Source organism: Sebastes fasciatus, chromosome 4 (genome assembly GCF_043250625.1).
Source record: "Sebastes fasciatus isolate fSebFas1 chromosome 4, fSebFas1.pri, whole genome shotgun sequence".
Taxonomy (NCBI): Eukaryota; Metazoa; Chordata; class Actinopteri; order Perciformes; family Sebastidae; genus Sebastes; species Sebastes fasciatus.
In genome coordinates, this window is record NC_133798.1 from 37,330,584 (window position 1) to 37,345,696 (window position 15,113).

General features: G+C 38.6%; 1 long non-coding RNA gene across 1 annotated transcript; it reads right to left on the reverse strand.

Moving 5' to 3' along the window:
• Positions 1-437: 437 nt before the first annotated feature.
• On the reverse strand, positions 438-8,994 carry LOC141767032 (uncharacterized). Its single transcript, XR_012593747.1, has 2 exons — positions 5,712-8,994; positions 438-3,497 (listed from the first exon to the last, which is right to left on the reverse strand). It is a non-coding gene; the product is annotated as an uncharacterized LOC141767032 (long non-coding RNA).
• Between the last annotated feature and the right edge of the window lie 6,119 nt (positions 8,995-15,113).

Below are 15,113 nucleotides of genomic sequence, written 5' to 3' on the forward strand. Positions count from 1 at the left end.
CACAGGCCTGTGGCGGAACGGAAGGATAAGATTGACTTCTCCCTCCACCGCCATGTCCTCTGCATGACCCTCTGCCTCTCTAAGCTGGTGTGAGAGGTCAGCGGCTGTCGTATCGCTGTTTCCCGCGCGCTGTCCACACCTTTACCGTGATGATGATGGGCAGACCAGAGAATTATTACAGACCATCTAGTCAGCACGGTTTAGCATAAGGAGTGCATATAATTTACACAGAGGGACACTGAAGAAGACAGAAAGAAAGAACTTAGCACCAATAAACCCTAATGTTGTCTACCCTATAAGTTCTTTTATGTAATATAGCCATAACCATGAGGAACAAGGCAGCTTGCTCCCACGCATTATAATGTCAAATAATGATTATAATGATAACAGTAATAATAATAAACATTATTTTTATCACACACTTACTTCACATAAAATGCAACTCAAATAACTTTATATGAAAAACGGACAACATTTCCAGGCAAAAAGTTATTTCACATTTACATAAAAAAAGAGAACTTAAAATATTACAAATAAGATAAATTAAACTGCATATTCATTTGCAGTCCCAGCCCAGTATATCTAGTATACCCTGTGGGAGCAAACAACTGCACTGTAGAGAAAAACCTCAGTATGAAGCACACAGACCAACCAGCTGTCAACACAGGAATACATAAAACGCCTTTGTACACTGAAGATGCAGAATTACAGAAACAACCCCTTTGTAGAACGAGCATGTCCTCAGATGACCAAGCTGCTCCGTGCCTGTTTGCTCTTCTGATGAGCACAAACATAATACGGAGTAATAGAACAAGTCACTGTGTCTATACAAACAGTTTTTCCACTTTCACTGGCCAGCTATTATCTCAAAAAGCAGGAAACAACCTGTATGTACTGTACCATAAAGGGTCATATTTACAGTAACGTGTCTTTGCTAGAGCTGTCAAAGTTAACGCGATAATAACACGTTAACACATATTAGTTTTAACGCCACTTATTTCTTTAAAGCATTAATGCAATCGATCGTTCAGAGGGTGTAGCGGGCTCGGTTTTAAAGCTAGAGTGAAGATACTGGTATCATGTCGAAACTAGGAAATCTAAGGAATCCATTGGTACCAATCATGTCATTCTAGTCTGTCATAAAGGAGGCTAAATAATACTCCAAACTTGCACTAAATTTGATGATAATATGATGTGAATATATGATAATACGATGCAGTTTGGGGCATTCATAGTCAAGTTAGCACACTGACACACTGACAGCTGTTGTTGCCTGTTGGGCTGCAGTTTGCCATGTTATGATTTGAGCATATTTCTTTTTTTATGCTAAATGCAGTACCTGTGAGGGTTTCTGGACAATATCTGTCATTGTTTTGTGTTGTTAATTGATTTACAATAATAAATATATACATACATTTGCATTAGTCAAGCGTATTTGCCCACTCCCATGTTGATAAGAGGATTAAATACTTGACAAAATTCCCTTTAAGGTACATTTTGAACAGATAAACAATGTGCGATTAATTTGCAATTAATTGGATTAACTATGGACAATCATGCGATTAATCGCGATTAAATATTTTAATCGATTGACAGCCCTAATCTTTACAATATAATATGTCCTCAGGACCATTGCTTTCAATGCCTACATAGAAAAATATGTACAACCTCACAAAGCAAAAGACAGAGTAGAGGCAATAAATATAATAAAGTAAAATATACAGTTTCAGTTGTCACCGTGTCTTCCTAGAAATAATATTTAACTGGGATTAGCAGACATAGCCTTCAGAGTAATAAAACCTCTGTTTATGCAGCTGAATGAAGAAGCGCTGTTGTAGATAAATATCATTCTGCTAATAACATTACGCACATCAATTACAGTCTGTAAGCCCAAGTGGGATTTACCTAATCAGTGCTTTTATCCTTGTCACTTTCATATCAATATCACCACTGTGTCCCCCTTTTAAAGGACGCCACAGATCGTTGTTTTTTGTTCACTGTGCAGCGGTTATCACGCTCATTAAATGGTGCTGCTGAATTGGGAGTGTATCTGTTGTGGCTGAGCTAACTTCACTGTGGTAATCAGAGGAGAGAAAGTGCTGTGAAGTGATTCAGGGGCTGACGGCTCAGTGGCTCTGTGTTGGGAGGAGAGCATGTTTATGAAATGGATAAAGCATATAAGGGTGCATGTTTTTGCTGTTCACAGTAGAGCAAGGATGCAAGAGAGAGTGATAGCAAAACAGTGTGCATGAAGTGTTTGTATCGGCAGTGAACCGCTGAGTGCGTATGCCTTGGCTGTTGGACTCCTCGCAGCCCTGCAGCGCAGACACAGGCGTTGTGACGTGGCCCCTAAAATGCCAGGCCTGTGCACTGCTGGCGTAGTGTTGAGGACGAATAAAACAAAATGGTCAAGGCTGTTTAACATAGGTATTAGCAGCCCTCGGCAAAGTTCAGGTATGTAGAAGCCCGGCACAGGCTGGTCAAGTGGGCAGAAAAGGAGAATTTGCTTTTTATTAATGCGCGACATTGACTTTTGAGAATTTGTCCCGGTAGCTCCGTTAACGTGCCTTAGATCAGTGTTTTTAAAGTGCAGTTTGGGTAACACCACATAATACCTGTTATTTATCTTACTAAAATGATATATTATCTCGTGATGACCAGAATAATTGATAAATAATAACTCTATTATGAGTTCTTTGATAGAACATTTTATTATATTTTAATATAAAAGGATTCTATATTTTAATTAATATCATCTCACATGTTAATGTAAGACATTTCTGTTGTAATAATAATAATAACTTCTGTTGTAATATAGTTTTGTCAGATTGTGCCAACTGAAAATTTAGATCTTCAGAGTTTAACAGTAAGGTTAAATCAAAATGCCATGTTCTATCAGGGGTTAATTTTGGTTTTGTAACATCACAGGATGATAAAAGTAAGTTTAAACATTTATGTAATAGGCCTACATAATAATAGCATAGATACTATTTAATAATAATGAAAAAGATCTGCACTAACTGTCAAGATTACCCCCTTTTTTGTCTCAGATGGCTTAATGTAATCTGTCTTTTTCTCTAGTCTGAATCATCTTAACATGTTTAAAGTTTGATGAGTAAAATCATGAAAGTATCATAGTTTACAGCTTAATATATATATATCATTAAAAAGCACATTAATTTACTTTAAATGCATTGTTATAAACATTTTAACACCGTTATTAATACTGTAGTTTGATGTGTAATTCTTTTCTCAGCTGCCCTAGTTCGGTGCTGCCATACGAAAGCTGCCCTGATCCAGGACAATATGTTTGACTGTTGAAGGGCTGCCAGAAGTAGTTGTTAGTTACAGTTAGGGCGCGTCCCTCTTCGGATAGGTTATCCACTCTGAGGTCTGATATCGAATAGGTCCATAATTTCCAGCTTCTTCCCAGGAGAAACTCTCCCTTGCTCTTTTCCTCTCCGTGCCTCTCTTCCTCCTCTTCTTCTTTCCGAATCCTGTGAGAAACAGCGAGGTGAGTTAATTCCTGTTTAAAAACAAGTCCTCACGTCTATTTTCTTGTTAGGAATGAATAGATGCAGTGTAAATTACCTTTCTATAAATGTAGTTTATTTAGAAAATGTCTTTTAAAATTATGCAAAACTCAGCTCATTACCTGATTTTAACATTTTGTCTGATTTTGTATTTTTGATTTGTTAAATATGAAAGCAGCAGATTAAAAGCCAACTGGTGTAAACGAGAAAAAAATCAATGCTCTGCTTTGCGCTTTGAGATTAGAGATTAGAAGAGTGTAGCAGGGCACTTTGTAAAATATTTCAGGCAAAGTCGATTGAACTAAATTCCAAAAAACGAAACAAAAGCAACAATTCATGCATTTACAAGCAATCAGTTTTAAAATGTGACACCAAATAATCTATTCCTTTAGGGGAGGAAAAGTATTGCCTTCAATTATTAGATTTATAAACAGTATAACAAACTGTATTCATTAATGTTAATGTTATATTACAGATGCAAACGTGTAATTTACTCCGAAGTTTATCTTTTAAAATTGAACACGTGTTAATACAGTTTGCTGAAATCTGTTTTCTTTAGTGTTCATAAAACAGCAAACTTTGTAAAGTCAATAAAAACACATTTTTATGAAGCACAAATTTCCACAATTCTTATTAAGTTCCAAAGTGTATCTCTGCCCAGGGAACAGACAAATATAGCTTTATTAGACTAAATGATTCGGGGAGAGTGTGTGTGTGTGTGTGTGTGTGTGTGTGTGTGTGCTACAGTTAATTAGTTTTTGCAGAAACAAAATTAAATAAGATAGTAAAAATAGATTAATTTTATACATTAAACCCACACATTTCATACATTATTGATGAAAGCAAAATAAGTATACTTGACATTTTAGTTTTTTTTATAATAAATTCCCTCTTACACCTGACAGTAAAGCTAACAAAGAAAAAGAGTGTATTTTTCAGATATTAATTCAACTCAAATATTTAACATTTCTTCCCCCATTATATACTCCTAATAAAATATCATTTAGACTTTAATCTTTTTATTTTGTATTATATATGAGGACAGCACTAACTTTACAGAGAAAGCAAACAGACAGCAGTTTGTTGTCTTAACCAGCTTTTTAACCCAATAGTAAATTCAAAATTAATTAATTATATTTTATAAGATAAACTAAATGTATTAATATTGTAATACATATTTTATATTATTATATATTTTGTTTTTAAAATATCCTGAATACATTCAGCTATTAAATTGTGCTCAATTGTAATAAAATGTTTAAAAGTTTTACATGAGAAGACAACTTTTGGAGAATAAAGTAATTCAATTTAATTTTTACATTCCCTGCACAAACTTTGGGAAATCCACCGATCCTGATATAATTCTGATTCCATCAAATTGATATTTCCATGCTAATTTATTTTAGTAGAGACAATCGCAGATTATTTGATCACAAGCAGTAATTTCAGAACCAGTGATGATGTCTCATTATGAGGTGTTATCGGTTTGCTCTTTCTGGACAGGTAGAGGGTTAAATAAGCTCAACACGCCGTTTCCCTTTCACCTCTCTGCTGATGCAGAAGTGATGTTTGAATAAAAGCATGGCAGAGTGAAGAAACTGTCCTTTTCTTGCGTCTCATCATCATCATATGATCTGGAACATCAATACTGCGCATGTCTCGTGTCTGTCCACCATTTTGTGATGGGAACATTATTGCACATGCTGCCATTTTATGAACTTCGATCGAACACGTGTTTTAAAGTCTGACGCCTCGGTATCAATTTTAATTTTATTCCGGGATCGATCATGTTTAATTAGAAGTTCTACTGATTTGAAATATTACTCTTGATTATTTTCAGATTATGCACCGCCGGCTAACGCAAATCAAACGTCTCATGAACAGGAGTGATAATATTGTGTCATTAATTCATGCTTGTCCAGACAACAATATTTTTTTTCAAGCTGTGCTGCACCTTACTGTGATACTCTTCATCTCCGTCCATGTGTGTGTGTGTGTGTGTGTGTGTGTGTGTTGAACAGAGAGCAGAAAGTGGTGGTCACAGTCGGCTGCCTGAGGTGACTGCTGGGGTCAAAGTTCAGGTTGTGTTAATAAGACGCGATGTGCTGACCTGGGACCTCTGTCCCACGAGGGATAACCCCCCTAATCGGCATTAGTTAATGTGTTAGTAATCTTTACCTTCTTAAAGCAAACAGCAGTGCGGCAGTCAATGGGCCCGCTTGGCCTCCCGTGTAACGCTTTTGACCTCGGGGTCACGGCCTTTGTTCCCCGCTCGATGGGGAGTGCCCTCAAAGGTCTCGGGTGTAATAGAGAAGTTGTTTAGACACGTGCGGGGCTTAAGCAAGACCACCTCATCGACTCTGCTCCTGCTCCTGGAGATGATAAAGTACTCCCTCATAGTGTGGGGATACGTCTGTGGTTAGCTTTTATCCCCTTGAATAAGTCCATTAGAATATATATATAGTGTTTTTATGTGTCTCGTATGTGGATGTAGTGGCGGTTGCTGACCGAGCAGAACCACCCCCCCACAACCTCCTAATGCCTCCTTGATGTTTGCAAATGACTAAGTGCAAATATTGTTTATCTTTGCAGATCCACTGCCCACTGCAATTTCATATTCCTCCAGCTCTCCTCAACTGTTTCCTGTATCCGTAGAGAGAATAGACAAACAGTGTCTTTATAATGTGTCCTTGTCCTCTGCCCTTATCTGAACTTTCTGTAAAAGAGTGTTTGCCGGTGACTGACACTTAAATATGTGTTTAGTGTGTTCTGCTGACCACAGCACTCGCACTATTTGAGGCTCAGAGCTTAATCAGTGTGAGACTGAAGGTTCATTCAAGGCCCTGGACACCCATATGATCATTTTGTGATAATAAATTATTATTTTACAGAAGTCGGATGCATATGCACAGCATTTATATTGCTATTTAAATGTATATCTTTTAACAATTTTAAACATAATTATTGCACTGTGTAATATTCTAAATATGCTTTTTGTTTAGTTTAGTTTAGTCTATTAAGATCCTCATTAGCTACAGCATTGCAGCAGCTATTCTTATTCCTGAGGTCCACAAACTTACAATATGACGATGCAAGAATAAACAGGACAAGACAAAAACACACACAGAATAACATAACATAAGATTACACAATAAACACAAGACTAAAACACAGTTTCTGTTTTTTTTATAAGATACAAAACATTTTAATATTACAAATTTCAGTAGTCAATAGTCATCTGATGCTTCTTACAAAATCAGCAAAAATGTGCAAGTAAGAGAGCTTTTTTTTGTTTCTAAAAAATGAGAGTGAAATGACGTCGGGGAGAGTCCCTAACATGGCGCCGTCTACCATTTTGTTTCACATCGTATTATCAATTGGCCTGATTGACTGATTCTGCAGCACACAGATGTTGCAGCCACGTACTGCAGTGAAAAGCTGCTGCTTCTCTCTACTTTAAAAACTATCTAAATCAAAGAGCTGTTGAAATTCATTCAGTCATTGTTAAGATTAATAAAAATGTTGATCCTATTTGATAATTTAATCTGAATAAAATATTAGTAGTAAAAAGAGTTGCACCTTTTTAGCAATGCATTTCATCGGAAACAGATTTATTTAATCACTAAAAAAAGTCTGTCTTTGTTGCTAGAATCATGTAAATTATAACCGTAAAATTAAAAGATGATCAATTATTTCGAAACGCAGCAGAGGAGCGATGTGGAGGAGCTCTGTGGTGAGAGCTGGCAGGTAACCAAAACCAATTCTGTATCCTCGAATGAACTTTATGCCATGCAAAGTGCAGTGTTGCACACTAAGCATAAATGCACAAAGTGTGCCTCAGCTATGCTTGGACCACTAACATATTCTGTTTTATGATCCACATTATTGCTAAATACGGTCTCTGAACATATACACATTACAGCTTTATACATCGAAGCCATAATGAAGTCATGGGTCTCTCAATTGGCTGAAACGCATGGCGAGATGTGACGTGCAGCTGCACTCCTTCTAATAGGATTCTATAGCTCGTGCCAATGTAGATGCCTGAACCGAGCTCGTATCTCATTTAGGGAAGGAGAGCGGAGGACAAATACATCGCAGTCCAGCCTTCTCTGCACCAACTTAGAGTAAATAATGTTAGCGTTTTCTGTCTGTGTTTATCCACCTGTGTTTTTATTGAAACCTGTGGAGCAAGGAGAAGTGCAGAGGGGAGAATCCAGTCTCTGTGCTGCTGTTGTGAAGGAAGAGAGCCGGCGAGGAACGGGGTGGTGGCCGTGCTATGAAAGCAGCCCTCACAAACTGTGCAGCCTGAAGCAGTAGCAGCCATGTTAGACAAATGTGTGTGAGCCCGAGTCCCACTAGTAACGCAGTGCCCTCCAAAACCAACAGAAAGTTTGCACAGAGTAAAAGTAAGAAAAGTTTAACCCCCACCTTTTTCTGTCTCTCATTGTCTCTGCTAGGCTTGTAGTCCCCTCTTTAATTCTCAGCAGTTTATAAAGCAGAAATGCAATCAAAATAGTTCCTCAGTAACAGACACACTTTATATATCTCCTTCCTCCTTCTCTCTCCTTATAGAGCTCCTGTAGTTCAAGGCCGAGGGGGAAAAAAGTTGAAGCCACGAGCTCTGCTTTTTGCAGCTTTTTAGAACCAGAGCCAAAAGAGGCAGGAAGTTGTTGTACAATAGCGTTACAGTAATCTGCCACAAATGGAAAAAGCCAAATGCTGATCGCCGAGTAGAGAAGGTGGCAGAACAGAGGCAGAAAGAGGGAGGGAGGGACAGAGAGGGAGAGAAAGAGAGCTAGCGTGTGTGAGAGAGACAGACGTTACAGCGAAGAATAATCAATACAATCTAAGATGGTGGAAACAGCCATGCTGTTTTAGGTCTCTCCCTCTGGTTAACTCTCTCGCTTCTTCATGTGAATCAGTGCGTGGATTGGGTTAGGACAAATTGTCATCTTATTCTCTCTTCTATCCCGCCTCTATTTTAAACAAGACGAATCAGCATCTCTGGGGGGTTTTCTCGAAAATGTTTCTCCGAACTGTTGAATGCATTTTACCGGGCAAGTGGCAGCTGTTTTTCCTCGAGGAAAAGCAGCGAAGTCTCACCCAAAAATGCTTATCAGCCTTTTGACTTTGTGCCAAAATAGCTGCGAGGGTTCAGCTGCAGCGTTCGGCTCGCTTTGTGACAGAGCCGGGGCGACGAGGAGGAGGGTCCCTACCCCGGCGTTCTTCGCCACATGTTACTGAAATAAACACTGGGGAAGCTTATCTTTTTTCCTGTGTGTAGCTCTACGTGTGTGTCTGGTCTATCCTGTGCATTCACACCAGTCACTGTGGCACGCTAAAGAGTTAATGCACTCCGAGAGTGTGTGCTCCCAAGACTGCTCCGGCGACAAGAGCCCCTCTACAGTAACAGATAAGGTTAATAATTCAACCAGCTCTCTAAAGTGTTGCATATTTCAAGGATCCTTCAGCGGTCCATTCTGAATCTCTTTCTCCTCGCTTTTCTTTTCACTAGTTGATACGAGGTACTGTATAGTGTATCCCAGTATGGCGTGAAAGTGCGTGGACTGCGTCTGCGCACTGCTGGAGGAGTGGATTTCTGTGTCATTCTTCCTCCTCCACCCCTCCCACATTTAGTGCTCTCCACCCTCCCACTCTCTCTCTCTCTCTCTTTCCTTCTGTGTCTCCGTCTCCCACCCATCTTATGCTCCCTCCCGCCCTTCTCTCCCCCCCCGTCTCCGGTGCAAATACAGTTCCTTGCTGTGTTGGACATGTGATGAAAGAGTGACTGGTTCGCGCGCTCCGCCGCACCTCCTATTTCATCATCAGCGGAGCATTTCTCCCCTTCACTGTGCGCTCGCTGTCTCCTCCTCTCTTCCTCTCTCTCTCTCTCTTTCTCTCTCTCTCTCTCTTCCTTTTCTCTCTCTGTTTCGCTTGCTCCCCTCTTTCTGCTCCAGCCACACGCAAGGGGGAGACTTAAGCTCTGCGAGGGGAAAAAAAAAAAAAGAAAAAAAAGTCTGCTGCTATTTCTACAGTCAGGGCCTCCCCACAGCCCGCCCTTCCATAGACGGAGCTTTTTTTTCACTCACTACTAGCTGGATTTTAACCCTCTGCCTCCAACTAGCTGCACAGCAGCTCTGCAAAACCTGGCAACAAGTTGCTTTTTAGGGGCCTTTTCTCACTTTTGGCGCATTGATTTTTGCAACACTTTGGATTTAGGCGCCGTTTCTTCCGTTCTTTTTGTATTTTGTTTTCTAAAAAAATTTACCACGTCTTCCTATTTTTTCCTCCGCCGAAGGGTGTCTAGTCGTATTTATTTAGTTTCTCTCTCTTTGGATGGAAATTCATCAAGGTGGTGTTTCGCCATGTGATGGGCCTTGTTCCACCTGGAGTGTCGGGGCGCCATTTCTGACGGGTAACCTGCTCGGGGTGGGCTCGTGGTCTGGGTGACCAATGTGGATGACAAGCAGAGAACGTGACCAGTATCTGAGCGCGGTACACATCTGTGTGTTTTAAAGACGTGTCCTTCAATTGTCCAGCGACTGGTGTGAAGTAGCGCACCTCCTTCGTCTTTACTCTGTCTCTGCTTCTATTTCCTCCCCATGTCCTCTCTGTGTCTCTGTGTCTGTCTCTCGCTCCCCCCGTTCTCTCTCTTTCACACCGACTCGCTCTCCTAACAGGAGAATGAGTGGTGTGCTGAGCCGGACCTCTTTCTGGGACAGGTGCCAACTGCAAACAAAAGACATTAAAAGGCAATAAGAGAAAAAAAAAATTGCAAAATTTCAAATTGTTGCAGCGAAATGTCAGAAGTAGCCCTGCATGTTGTGTCTCTACATGGCCACTTTGCGCTATTATTGCATGTTTGTATGAAGTATTAAAACTGATTTTTGCGACCGAGGCTGCTGCTAAAGCAGAGGTAGGAATACTTTGCCACACTTATTCTAGTGAAGGCATTTCATTGGGGAAGAGGGAGGGAGTAATGTGGGAGAGCAGCATATAGACTGCTGAATTATTCATGTGCCCAGCCAAGGCTGTGACTGGACTGGTTGTGCTATTTGCATGCATCAGACATGCTGTTTGTCTGTTTGCTAACATTCCTCATTCAAAGACTTGTTAACTAGCAGACGGGCTTAGCTGGAGCCTTGCAGACAGCCTCATGGCCTCCTATTGTTTCAGGCCTCACCAGGCCCGGACCCAGCCAGTGGCAGGCGAGCCGTGCAAGCCCTGAGCTCGGGGCTCAGATTGTGGCTGGAAGAGAGGGAGTGAGGCTGGAGCTGAGATTGAGGCTGGAGCAGCACGGCTGTGAAGGGGGACAGTCTGAGGGAAATCACCGGGTCTAGCAAGAGCCACCAAACGGGAGCTTATGGCTTTCTCCTCTTCTTGACAGAGATGTGGATCAAAGCGGGAAGAGCTGCCGGATCTCGCATCCCGACCGGACATTTACCATCTTTGCTTTGAAAATTGGTGAGTAATATCTGTTTTAATATGTGTGTATACGTGTGTGGTTTCGATGGAAGTTTATCCATGTGTTTACATCTTAGGCTTTCGATGTTTAGCAGGCACCCTGTACAAATAAACGTTTGCACGCAAAGTTTCTTTTTATCGAGTGCGCATTTATACGTCTGAATGTAAAATCCTACATGTAGTTTTGGAACATATACAATAGCACATATAAGAGAGCGACTTCAGCTTTGAGAATGCTTTTCTATAACTTTTCCCAGCCCTCCATAGTTGTGATTAAGTAATGCAAAAAAACAAAAGTCATTAATAGCACTTTGATTGCTGCCAGGATAATCCTACTTCGTGGTAATCAGTGGATGAGCGGAAGGCCACGGTTGTGGAGGTATTTCATATGAGTGATGTGGTCCGGGCTCAGTATGGAGTGTATGAAGAGAAGAACGTGGTGTACTGATCGTTTTGATCGGTTTAATGTTCTCGAAAGCTCAACTGTCGGCTACATTTCAATGAAAATATTATGCATTACTTTGAATTTGAAGTTTTGCGGGTTGTATTTGCAAAGCTTCTATTTCGTTTACGAAGACGGAATAAAGAGTAAATAGAAAGTAGTCCATCGCTTTGCCTAATTGTAATGTTGATCACATCGATTTCCTGATTATTATTTTTTTGTGGATCTATACCTTCTTTCAATACAGGATCCTTTTCACAGGATTTATGCTTTGCATAGCACATGCATGCTTTTCTGGTAAATGCATACAACGACTCCTCACTTTTGTACAGTAATTATATTGATGCATATGAAATCATTCCCCTGTTTTCATTTGAAGAAAGAACAAGCCTGAACAAGCAATAAACTTGTGCATGCAGTCATAAAACAATTCCACAAAACGATTGTGAAACGACAAACTTGACTTTAGATAATGTTTTTGAGAAAATGTTAATTTACTTTGGCTCCTTAGGATCTTCGTCAGATATTTGATCGTGAACTTAATGGCAAATTCAGGTTGTATTAGTGAATGAGACGTTACAATCACCAGGTCTATTTATAATATTTAATTTGTAGTATCGCCTGTAAGGGGAACCAAATAATCACTGTTTTCTAATATCTTTTTTTAAACATATTAACAGTTGATTCATAAAAGTTTTAGCTTTGGTTTTCTAATGTCCGATCAGATGTCCATCTGCTTATCAGGGCTTATATAAAAGGGACTTTTTGTGAAGGGCAAAGCCAACCCGATATTAATCAAAGCTTTCAGGTGATGCACGATTCCATACATAGGTGATTATATTCATTCATATGGATATAAGCTGTGCTTAACTAGCAGTGGACACATGGTTTTGGCTGGCAGAGTATCACACTACTCCACCCCTAAGGCCTTATTGGCAGTGGATGGCAGGAGTCCAGGGGAAGGTTGCATGTTGAGAGGCAGATGGCAGGGTGGTGAGGGTTTGCAGTATTTTTCGCTCTGTGTAAAAGTATACCTGACCAATCCAACAGCCTGGCACAGCCCACAATGAGGCATTCTGCTCACTGAGGCAAACTTCAGCTTTACTGCAGCAACACAGCAAATACAGCACAGACTATGATGGGACACACACACACACACACACACACACACACACACATACATACAAGTACAAAATCAAGCGCACATATTTTTTATTTTAATACTTTTCTTTGTGCAGGATGTCAGATATTAATACTTTCTAACAATAGTGAACATATTTTTATATTCTTGTCAGTGTGTGTGTGTGTGTGTGTGTGTGTGTGTGTTCTTAGGCTTTATGAATGGTGTGTTCAAAGTGTTAATTCTATTAAGCCTGTACAACAGTCAAAAGCGCCTTTTTAATAGATTGCATCAGCCAATATATTTCATATAATTTCAAACTATTTTTTTGTACATTTCTATATTCTAAATACACGAGTGCGAGTGTTTTATGAATGCAAAAGCAGAGCTAAAAGGACACCAAGTTCCCAAACTTGAACTTGACTGTGGCCTTGAACTTGAATGAGAAATCCTGGATTCTTTATTATAAAAATGTTATTTTAAATCAGTTGTTTCCTCATTAATAAACCAGAAAACTGCTAAGTATTGTGTGTTTTTTTCGTAAAGATGCAAGAAACTCTAACTGACAGCACCTCGTAACTTTTTAATGCTTATAAGTATGAACCGAAAAACGCAAAAACGAGCTCTCTGGAAATGAATTATACATTGTGTATAATTGTAAGTAATTATTATTATATACATTAGTAATTCAGGATTAAAAAAAAAAAAATACTTGAATTATTTTTTCGTTTATGGTTAACCTTTAATTTGCTTTGTTTAATTTGTATTTGATTTAAACGTATTTGAGCTTTACATTTAAATACGAAGTCGTATTTAGAGAGAAAAAGATTTGCAAAGTAATGTAATCCCGTATTTTTTTCTCTTTAGAGAATAAACTCTTTAAGAATTTTAAAAGTTCTGTCATGAAGTTCAGAAGAGGGAAAAACTTTTTTTCAATAAGCACATCTATATAGAGGAAAATATACTAGAGAGCATAAAACAAAATAAATATTTACGATAAGATGTATATGTTTTTACAGCGCTGCTTTTTGTGTAAAGAATAAAATAACTGTTCACGAATACACAACATCAGCATATTTTGCTCTGTGTGTGTGTGTGTGTGTGTGTGTAAGTGTGTAAGTGTAAGACAGTACATGCATGTGTCCTCCACTTTCTAATGATTTTTGTAAATCGCTATTGATTTTTTATAATATTGAGATTATTGCAATATTGCCTTTTTTCTTCTTTGATAGCAAAATCACAAATATATCGTCACATATCTCATTATTATTCTTCTGAAGGGTCAGCATAAACTCATCATCATATACTTTTTTATGTATTTATTTATTTATTTAAAACTATAATTCTCAGCATTTTTAGTTTTTCCTAATACCTGTCTAGTTATGCTCTTACACTGGTGTAAAAAAAGGTATCTTTACTTGAATTATTTAATTTCATATGATCGCAGTTGTTCAAAAAAAAATATTATTTGTTATTCTTAATAATGTTATAACCTTAAAAATATATATATCGATGTAGATAAGAGTCACAAACTGCCAGACTGAGGCATAATTGCCACATTATCTGAGTTAAATTAATATTAAAATTCATATTTCACACAACATTAACACATGGATTAATTAACTGATGAGAGCAATATAATTCAGGGGTGTAATATTACTGTTTAGCTTTGTAATCTAAATAGAAATGAACGATTGATGTCTAGATAACGTTTTGAATAAGACGTTTCCTGTAGTAGATGTTAATGGTCATGTAAAGACTACTGCACGTCTCCAGATCTGAGCATTTCTGCCAGATACTTTTTGAAGTGTTGAGTGTGTGGTTTAGATCATGTGCCAGTGAACAGTGTATCCTTACGAGTGCAACACACAGTGCACATGAGTCACTCACCAGTGCAGCACAGCAATAAGCCACCAAAATACACTGCTTCATTTGTTAAGTGGATAAATTGGTATTTAAGATTATGTGATTTTGTTTCATTTATGAGCTCCCTGTGATGTTGTGAATTCCATCCAATTTCCCCCCTGGCTAATATGAAATCCAGATTGGAGTAGTGAATGGGGGCCAAGTGAGTGTGAGCACTCACTGTAAATGTTCTGTATGTTTCTGCCATAATAATGGAGCCTCTTTTTATTTCTCCCGCTAAAACGCTCTCAGTGTGTGTGTTTTAAGTACAATAAAACTGAGAAGCCCATCATAATGAAAGTTGTATTGTATGTGTGAGCTCTCTGGAAGACTGGCAGGGTTAAGGATTTGATTGACATACAGTACTAACTGTATTAAAAATGCGTGTTTGTAGTCCTGTAAGAGGATTTTGATGTCTTCATCAATTCATTTTCTATACATTTAATCAACCACATGTATTCATTGTTAGTTAAATTATATTTTTGATATTAATAAATTAGATTTTTAAGTCAAATAAATGTGCTTTTTCAGATATTTATTGCTGAACTCTCTCGCTGTAGCAAGTTCAAGTTCAAGTAAATGGAAACTCACTGCTTTTATTTATTCATAAAATGAAGGACATGGGAATTAAAACCTGACATGATAT